This window comes from Solanum dulcamara, chromosome 2, assembly GCF_947179165.1.
Source record: "Solanum dulcamara chromosome 2, daSolDulc1.2, whole genome shotgun sequence".
In the NCBI taxonomy this organism is placed as follows: Eukaryota; Viridiplantae; Streptophyta; class Magnoliopsida; order Solanales; family Solanaceae; genus Solanum; species Solanum dulcamara.
The window spans coordinates 13,542,704-13,552,639 of NC_077238.1; positions in this window are offsets into that span (position 1 = coordinate 13,542,704).

The window sequence follows — 9,936 nt, forward strand, 5'->3', positions numbered from 1 at the left end:
GCCGGCACTCAAAAACTATTGTTGGTTCCTAAGTGAACCCTTGACCTGGTTGACTCACTAAGAGGAAGACTTACTCAGAATAATACAACTCAAATGGACACAACAAGTATAAATAAACTCAGCTTCTCAAAATAGTGTCTCAATACTTTAATCATATAAATAATAAAATACAACTCAATGTTTAATCATAACTCAATGAACAAAATTGAATAACTCAAAGTCTGTCTAATCAGTCTATGAAGCCTCTAACTCTGACTCTAAAATAGATACCGAAAAAGGCTCGTGGCTACCTCAAAATATAATGTTAAAACTAAAATAAAAGACGAAAATAAGGACTCCAGAGTACATCTAAATGCAAAGAGGTCTCACCATGAGTTGGACATAGAATGATCTTAATGGTACACTTGTTGATAATTTCTAACACCTGTGTGTGCATCATAAAAAGATGCAGCGTCAAATGATGTCAGTACATAAAATGTACTATATGTAATATGGCAGGAAGAAAAATGAGTAAATTGAATTGAAGACTGAAGTAACTCGTATGTAAAACACTGTGATTATATAGTGAGAAAACAACTTAACTTACTCAAGTAAAACATGCAATAAAGGCAGTCTTAAATAATAATAATACTTTACTTTCTTGGGGAGTTTCTCTAACCTACAACCATCACTATGAGTTTCATGATGATACAATGTCTTGCCCATGTTGCCAGAGCCATCCCATACCTTTCTAGGGTATGGGACAAACTTTAACTTATGGATCCATCTTATGAGCCTTCTTAGAGGGAATGAGGAGTCACCCGACTTTCAGTATGATCATATCCTACATTGGCTACGTAATTTATGAAACTTTAGTGATTTGACTTTCATCCAACTTGGTGCTCAATACTACTCCCAAAAATATAAAATGACATGCTCATACTAAACTGTGTGTAAGAACTCAAAATACTTCTTTAAACTTTTTTATAACTTTAACTTATACTTGCCAACTTCTTTCTCTACTCATGTTCAAAATAATAGTTATGCTCAATACTTTAACTCATTTAGACTTGTTTGAAATCATGCTTAAAACCAATGAAATAAGAACATTCTCAACTCAAGTACTAAATCATACTCAAAAATTCTTTCTCGATCAGGATATAAATTATACCATTCTTTAACTCAAATCAATGTATAACATATAAGCAAGAAAAATATACTCAACTAGGGTTCATGTGAATGTAACATGAACGACAATTCAAGAAAACTCAATTATGAAAATCATCACAATTTACTTATATATATAACTTAATAAGAATTCTCATAGACAACTCAAAAATTCAATTTAATAGAATTGAAACTCGAACTCAAACTTAATCTTGACTGAATAAAGATATAGGGCACGAGTACGAACTTAGTCCAATATTATGATAGCCTTACATACCTGAAACGGAGATCATCTACGGAAAAATTAAAGACTTGGCTTGAAACTCTTGAACCCTAGCTCTTCAATTCTTGCTTTTAAAAGTTTCTAAGAAATAATGAGAGGAAATACACATTGGATATTGATAAGGGACTAAATTTAGTCTCAAAACGGCTTGGGTTAGGTTTGAGAAAAGTGGAAAAAATACAAGTTTGCCCCTAATTAGAATGGGAGACGGCCAAATTCTAACTATCAGGTCTGCGACATGGAACTGTTTCCTAGCTTCAGTTTCAGGGATTTTATTCTTCTCTGCGACGCGGATGCATCGCGCACTTCACTACCTCTAAATTTCACCCGAAGCCAAAAGTAACTGCCAGGTCTACGAAGCGGATACAAGGCAGACTCTCCTTCTCACTCCATTTTTCTCAAGTCTTCTCTTGATTCTCAAAATTAATCTAAGTTAGAATAAAACTAGTGTTACAACCAGATATGGGCATTTGTGATCATATGGGACATGTGTCATGCATAGATTGATTTCATGATATTGTGATTGGGAGGCTATGTATTCATAATTATTGTTATATGTGTCGCCATGTGTTCATGATATTGTGGTTGTGCATATAAATCCAAGGTGAGGACTAAAAGTCCGGCTATGTGATACTTGGGGTTATGGTTATAACTTATATGTCATTTATTCTCTAAATTGTGGTTACTAGGTTAGGCTGATGACCAAGGTCTGGTGTATGGTTAAATATGGGGACTGGTTATGATTTTTCGGTGGTTAGAACACATCTAAAAAGGAGAATTTTAGTTAAGATGACCGAGTTGGTCTAAGGAGCTAGTTTCAGGTGGCATCAAAGGTAGGCTTGAGAAGCGTTAGGGTGGCATAACAAGTAGGCTTAGCATGCCTTATGGTGCATCAAAGGTAGGCTTGAAAAGCCTTAGGGTGGCATAAAGGGTAGGCTTGAAAGCTTAGAGTGGCAAGAGGATCGAATATTTAATAGTAGAGTTGACAACAGAATAAGGTAGGAGGTTGGGATCAAAGTGTACTAGTTTATGGGTATTACACCTAAGATGGTGAAAGCATGTGGATAGAGACTTAGGGTGGTATAATTTTCCTTCTGAATATTTACTTTATATTAAGTGGTAGGTTTGGATCGACTGATCATGCCTACATGGTACATGTTATTTGTACTAACACTACTTTTGCAATGCAACTTGGCATAGTCTGATTGCAGAAATTTGGTAATATTTCATAGGTGAAGACGATGATGTTCTTCGACAATTTCTACTCTTCTTTTTTTATGGTGGGAGTTGTGTCTTATTTCTTTTATGAAATATACTCTTAGAAGCCTTGTACCCATTTAGACTAGTTCCTTGGAGGTGTTAGTAGGTTTTCTTGTAAAATAACTTTGGAGGTTTAATTCAATTTAAGGTGGTTCCATAACCAATTAGGGTGTTAGCTTACGATTTGTTTATTTTTTTTTGCATGTTATAACTGGTTTGGGAATTGAGGGTTCTCCTATCTAGGTAGTAGAGTAGGTGTCCACACGGTCCGATAGGTTGGATCATGACATGATGGTAAGGAAAAGGGTTTAGCGAGAAAATTAGCATTCATACCTGCTGCGGTGTACTATCATTTTTTTAATATTTTTTTTGCCAAGTCATTTATCTACTCTTCAATAGCTTGCGCGCGTTTGAGGAATTGACCATTCTATTTAAAGGTGAAATTATTTTTGTATATTGTCTTTACGGTTATGCAACTTAAACATGCTAAATTTTGGGAATAATGTTGAAAAATAATGGAAGATTCGAATACATTCATTTTGTGATAGTAGAGAGAAACTTGATGACTCAAAATGTTCATTCAAATTAGTGTCTCGTGTCTTGGTTATTTTACTATTATCAGAAAAAATAAACCAAACTGATAATAAACAAATCGATGATTTTTATTTGATTTGATTTTAGAAATTTAAAAAATCAACTAAATTTAAAATTTGATCCAAATCAAATTATAAACACCCCTAAATGGTGGTGTATCAGAAGAGAAAATTTGAGTTGCAACTGACTTCGAAGTTTCCTCCCTAGAGTCAATCTTTTCTTAGGTCAGTTGAGAGATTTTTCTTGTTACATGTAGGCACATCATTTTAAAAGAAAAATCTTCAAAAAAGAGAACATCGTGACCTATGAATATTTTTGATTGGATATGATCAAAGTAGATATGCGAATGATGACTTGGAGATACATTAAAAAAAAGGATGGACTTAGGCTCCAACTTATTTTTTTGGTATAGGAACAAGACATGAATAATAAAGACAATCAAAAGAAATTGGTATAGTTAGGTAGCTTACAAAATAATTTTTGATAGGGCGAATTGTTATATAAAATGGGTATGGATAACCGGTTAATGAGATAAATAATAAGATGGTAGACAAAAGACTGGGTAGGAATACCTTATGGAGAAAGGGTTTGGTTGTTTCAACATTATGACAATGACGACATTCACTCATTGCAACACGCTGTGGTGTGTAGGGAGGTGAAACAAAATGTTCAATATCGTTTTGTTGAAGATAAGATTAAAAACTTGTGTTTTCACCCCCTCTATCGTATTTAATTTTGTTTTGAAAAAGTTTTATACTAAAGGATGAAATTTTTGAAATAAAGATGCTGACTTCTCTTTAATTTTTAATTATATACAATCAAATATAATTGGTCATTAATCAATAAAAATATAGTAATATAATTTTTTGTCGAAAAAATAGATCTTGGTTACCATAAACTGCTAAACATAACCTGAAGATCGAGGAATATCACTTGATCAATTAAGTCGTTGGAATGACAAATGATATGCTTTGAAGAAAAGTTCAGATACATGAAAATGATGAGATCTACATAAGTTATGTTGCATTGAAATCAATATCAAATAATCTTCGGCAATATCTTTGATAAGTATATTGTATTTTACTTGAAAAAAAATATTATTTTAGACCTATAGTTCAAAGACAACACAGAACAATGTCAATGGGATGGAAATGAGTTCTTATGCAAAAAATAAAATGAAAAGTAAAATTATAAGATGTGTTCTTCAATGGTGGATGCAAGAGGTTTCTTTTAGTGTGGCAATACAAAAAAAAAAATTGAATGCGTGTAATAGATTTGTTGTTATAGCTAGAGAGTGAAATTTATATAAAAATACTTGAAGGTTTTATAGAGATTTCATTGAGTTCTCTAATGACTGTGATATTGAATAACATAAAGAAAGATAAATTTAATCTTAAGAAAATGATTTAAAAAGTGTCACGTCTCAATGAAATTGATGCACTTATTCATCCTGTTATTAAAATCCATGAGATAATATTTTTTATTAATATATATACAAGATATAATTTCACTTTTATGTCTATTTATTAAAGTAATATCAAATATTGATATGAGTTTGTTATTTTTAATCAATATTGTTGGAGGAGTGTTGGTTATCCATAAACGCAAAAAATTTATTTAGTCTACATAATGTTCGATTGCAAGTAAATTATTTGTTTGTATAAAGGTATTGTCATATTTATGTTGTTCTATCAAACAATCAATTATTTTTTATTTATTAAAATATATATTCTATTTATTTATGCAAGTCATACAAAGATGACAGTGATTGTGAAGCAAGAAAATAATATAGTGAGATGATCTTTAAGCATATTGCAACATCTTCATAAACATGATTTGATCACAAAGATATTATCAATATCAATATTTGAAAAAATAGTTCATAAGATTATATTGAAAGGTATCATCTACAAGAATTAAGAGAGAGTTTTAATTAGGGGAGTCAAAATTTTGTCCCACTAAATTTTTTTAGCATGATTTTTAATGAAGCAATTATCAATATGTATTATAAGATATGTGTAACCTTTTTTTCTTCACTTTTCCACCAGCTCGTTCTTTACTAGCAGAGTGGTTGTCGTCCAGGCATTTCCCCCTCTTTCATCACCATTGAAAGCGCTTTGAATTTTTTTTCCTCTGAAAATGTTCTAGTAAAATGTTAACGAGACACATTATTTATCAAGGCAAAGACATCTATGGAGGAGTATTATGAAACTAATCAGAGCCCATTTGGATTGACTTATAAGTTATTTATAAGTTGTTTTCAGTTTTTTTTTTATATTTGAATGACCAACTTAAAGTCATTTTGTGCTTAAAATAAGTCCCAATAAATAATTGGATTTGTTTGGATGAACTTATTTTAAGCAGCTTATAAGTTGAAAACAGCTTATAAGTCAAAAATAATAATTATCCCCTACTTTTTATTTTTTGAATTAAAAATTATTTAAGTTTAACTTTTTTATTTTTGACTTAAAAGCTTTTTTTTAAGACAATCCAAACGGTTTAAATGTCCATTTTGCTACAAATAAACCTCTACTACTTTCAGCTTTCATCTTTATTAGGTAGAAAAACTCTCACACATCATCAATGATCTCAAATGGTTAAATATCATGTTCATGAAAACCTATTGTGTCTTCATAAATAATAACATTGGAGATCACACTGTACAAACTTAAAATATTTGAAAAATACTTGAACGAAATAAAAAAAAAGTTATCATCTCTTATTTCTCTTTATCTCTTTATTATTTTTATTTTCATCTTTTGATATATATTGTGGTACCAACTCTGTTTAAGTTGATTTTACAACAATTAAGACTTTACTTTCAAGTTTGTCGTTTAAATATGGCCACCGTGTCCGTTTGCTAATTGAAGCCAAGTTAAAGAACATATTTTTGTATTATGCATTTTCTTACTTATATCTTTTGCACACCAATAACCATTTTATTGTGTGTGTATTCTACACGTAAAGAAGGCTAAATATAAATAAATAAATAGTAAAAAAAAGAAAATCATCTTCTATACCGGTTCATTTCCTCTTTAGACCTACCAAGAAAATTCCTTTACATTTAGCTGCCTTCCTTGCCATATTAATCTCGAGTTAATTTTTCTAAAGGTCATCATTCAACTTTTCTAATGATTTTAGTAGACAAATTTATCGAGTTGAATGATCATTTGAAAATTTTATTTCATACTTTTGGAGTGATTTTTCACAACAAAAGTCAAATCCATCCAAAATTAGTCTTAATTTGATATTCTTTTATGGTTTTTAATCCTTGTGATGATTGATTTTCTTGTCGCATATCTCTAGCACTACTGTTAAAATCTTGGTGGGGCTAGAGCTAAACCTCAATGACAAAATTCGAAATTTTTTTAATGATATTTAAGATTTAATATATATGTATGAAAAATAAATTTTGATTATATATATATATATAAAAAAAAAAATGGCAGTCCGGTGCAATTAAGCTTCCGCTATGCGCAGGATCCGGGGAAGGGCCCGACCACAAGGGGTCTATTGTACGCAGCCTTACCTATATATATATATATATATATATATATATATTATATATAATATAATTTTTTGACGAAAAGTGTTCGACTGATGACCTATTAACTGTATGTGACTACGCCACTAATGAACCCTACTAGAGGTTGCTGTTAGAGTACTCCTGCATCGATGAATATTTGATCTTTTTATATATGATCTTGAATAATTTTTATTTTTTAAAATTAATTTTAATAATTGAACTAAATTCAAAATTCATTTTTTTTTCAACGATTGTCGTTCATGAGGAGGTCATTTCCAGTGAAAATATTTTGGCCATGTAATTTCTTTTTAAAAAAAGTTAAATTAATGTCATGCGTCGTTATATCATTGGAATTTGACATATATTTGTAGAGAAAATGTGGCTAAATACTAAATAGTGTGTTTGGAAAAGTGTTTGGTGTTGTATCAAACACTTTAAGTTGGTGAGATGTGACATTTGTCCCCCCAAAAAAACAATATATTACTCCTTTACTAGCCTAAAGCAAGAAACACAGAGCACTACCAAAAACGTGATTAAAAAATTGACAATAAGTATATTTGGGTGAATTTATTTTAAATAATTTATATATTGAAAATTGTTTATAAATTAAAAAAATAAGTAGGTACAGTTTAATTTATTTTTTTTTAATTTATAAATTGTTTTTAACTTATAAGTTTCTTAAAATAAGTCCATCCAAACAAACTCAATTATTTATTGGGGCTTATTTTAAGCACAAAATGACTTTAAGTTGACCAGTCAAACACTCAAAAAAAACTTAAAACAACTTATAAATAACTTATAAGTCAATCTAAATGTGCTCTATTAGCCTGTTTGGATTGACTTATTTTTAAGCAGCTTATAAGTTGAAAACTGCTTATAAGTTTTTTTAAAAAAAGTAGGTGCAGGCCAACTTTTTTTTTTGACTTATAAGTTATTTTCAATAAACTGCTTAAAATAAGTTCATCTAAATAAATCCAACTATTTATTGGGGCTTATTTTAAGCACAAAATGACTTTAAATTGGTCATCCAAATATTTAAAAAAAGCTAAAAATAGCTTATAAGTCAATCCAAACGGCCTCTATATATATATATATATATAAATAATATAGTATACAAAAATGTAGGGATAATATGAAAATTACATCACTTAATTACAAGGAGGCCAGCATCCTAGTCTATTGCCTCAATTGTATTATAGCAGACTGAAAATCATATTAGAATCCTTGACCCCTTCTAATATAAAATGTGACTTAAGTTAATCAATGACCCAAACCCTCCATATAAACTAAACGATTAATAACAAATAGTATGATGACATTCCAATGATTTATTTATTCTTCACGATAAGTACTGATAATATCTATGAAAAATCTTGTATACTCCACTGTATTTCTGAAAGATCATTTTTTAAAAATAATAAATAAATTGTTTAGATGATAGTCTTGTAAATTATGATGAGTACAAAAGGTTGAAACCTAAAGAGTGAAAATAACGAAATTTTTGACCATAATCATTCATATTGTTTCAACAAAACTTTAACTTCATCCTTATACTATATCACTTTAACTGAAAACGTCGTTATAATGTGTTTTAGAATTTTATATTGATGGTCTAATGAATTGCATCATCTCAGTCAAGAGTATGTATGCTTTAGAATTTTGTATTGATGGTCTTAATTAATAATTTAGAAAATGCAGAAATATGCGGTAATTAAGTGCAGAAATGTAAGATTCCTATTACACTAAAAATTAGTAGAAAAGGACAAAGAATTATTTAATTGTTATGTTAAAATAATAAAAGCAAAAGGAAGATAGTGAGATTTATTTAAGAGCTTCGTCTCAAGTAAAATAAATTAAATTAAAGATGCCTAATAATGTTATATTTGAAAATGACTTAGACAAGTGGCAACTTCTTGGTGGTGTTCATTAAATTAACCTTCTGCACTATTATGATGATAGCCTTTCTTTCTTTTTAAGTGTGGTAGCTATTACAATAAACTTTAAACTTATGATGAGTAGGGTTGGGCATAAAATATCGAAAACCGAATTATCGAATTGAATCGGTTATTTCGGTATTTTGGTATTCGGTAATTTGGTATTTTGGTTTGGTATTCGGTACCAAAATTGATATTTCGATTTCGGTATTCGGTATTTCGGTTTCGGTATTCGGGATTTCCCGAATACCGAACTTTTTAATATTTTTTTATTATTTTTTTTTTACAAAAAAAACTGGAAAAAAAATTACCAAAAAAATAAGAGTATAGTAAGAGGAAACTATCTCATTTTTTCATTTCCCTTACCATTTTCATTTCACACGTTTACCGTATATTATATGCACACTTACACGTACATTATGGATAACTGCTAAAATTTAATTCATGTACATGTAAAAATTATAAATTCTAATTTCAAATTTATGCAATTGATTAAGAATTCTAATTTCACTTTGCATGATTCTCACGTTAGTTATCTACATAAATTGTTTGGTAGTTACATTGAAAATGAAAGATTCCAACTCTTTCATATTTTTGCAGGAACTAATTAATAATTAGTGCAGTGATGTAGAGTTTTTGGATAATTCAAAGAAAAATATATGTATAAAAATTATGTATGATATATTAGAGATTTTTGTTTTCACTCTTTTTCATTATTTTTATTACATGGTAATATTTTTTTTATTCTGTATCGATTCATAAATTATTTTCTCTTTGTTTACGATGTATCATTTCTCCTTCGTAGAATGTGGCTTACGAGCAATTTCGATTTTGATATTTGGCAAGTTAAAATGCATATATTACTTAATTATGGTGTAGTAATAAAAATGTAAGTTAAGATATGTATTCTTTAGGTTAATGTAAATATTAAATGCGGATAAATTTTTATTGTATATTAACTATTAAAAAAATATGGTATTATCGAATACCGTACCGAACCAAAGTTTGATTTACCGATTACCGAATTACCAAACCGAAGTTTGAAACTTCGGTATTTGGTATATACTTTGAATTACCGATTACCGAATTACCGAATTCGAACTTTGAAAATATCGAACCGAATACCGAACGCCCACCCCTAATGATGAGTAAGGTTCAATCCTACACAAAATCTATTTTCTGATGGCGTCCTA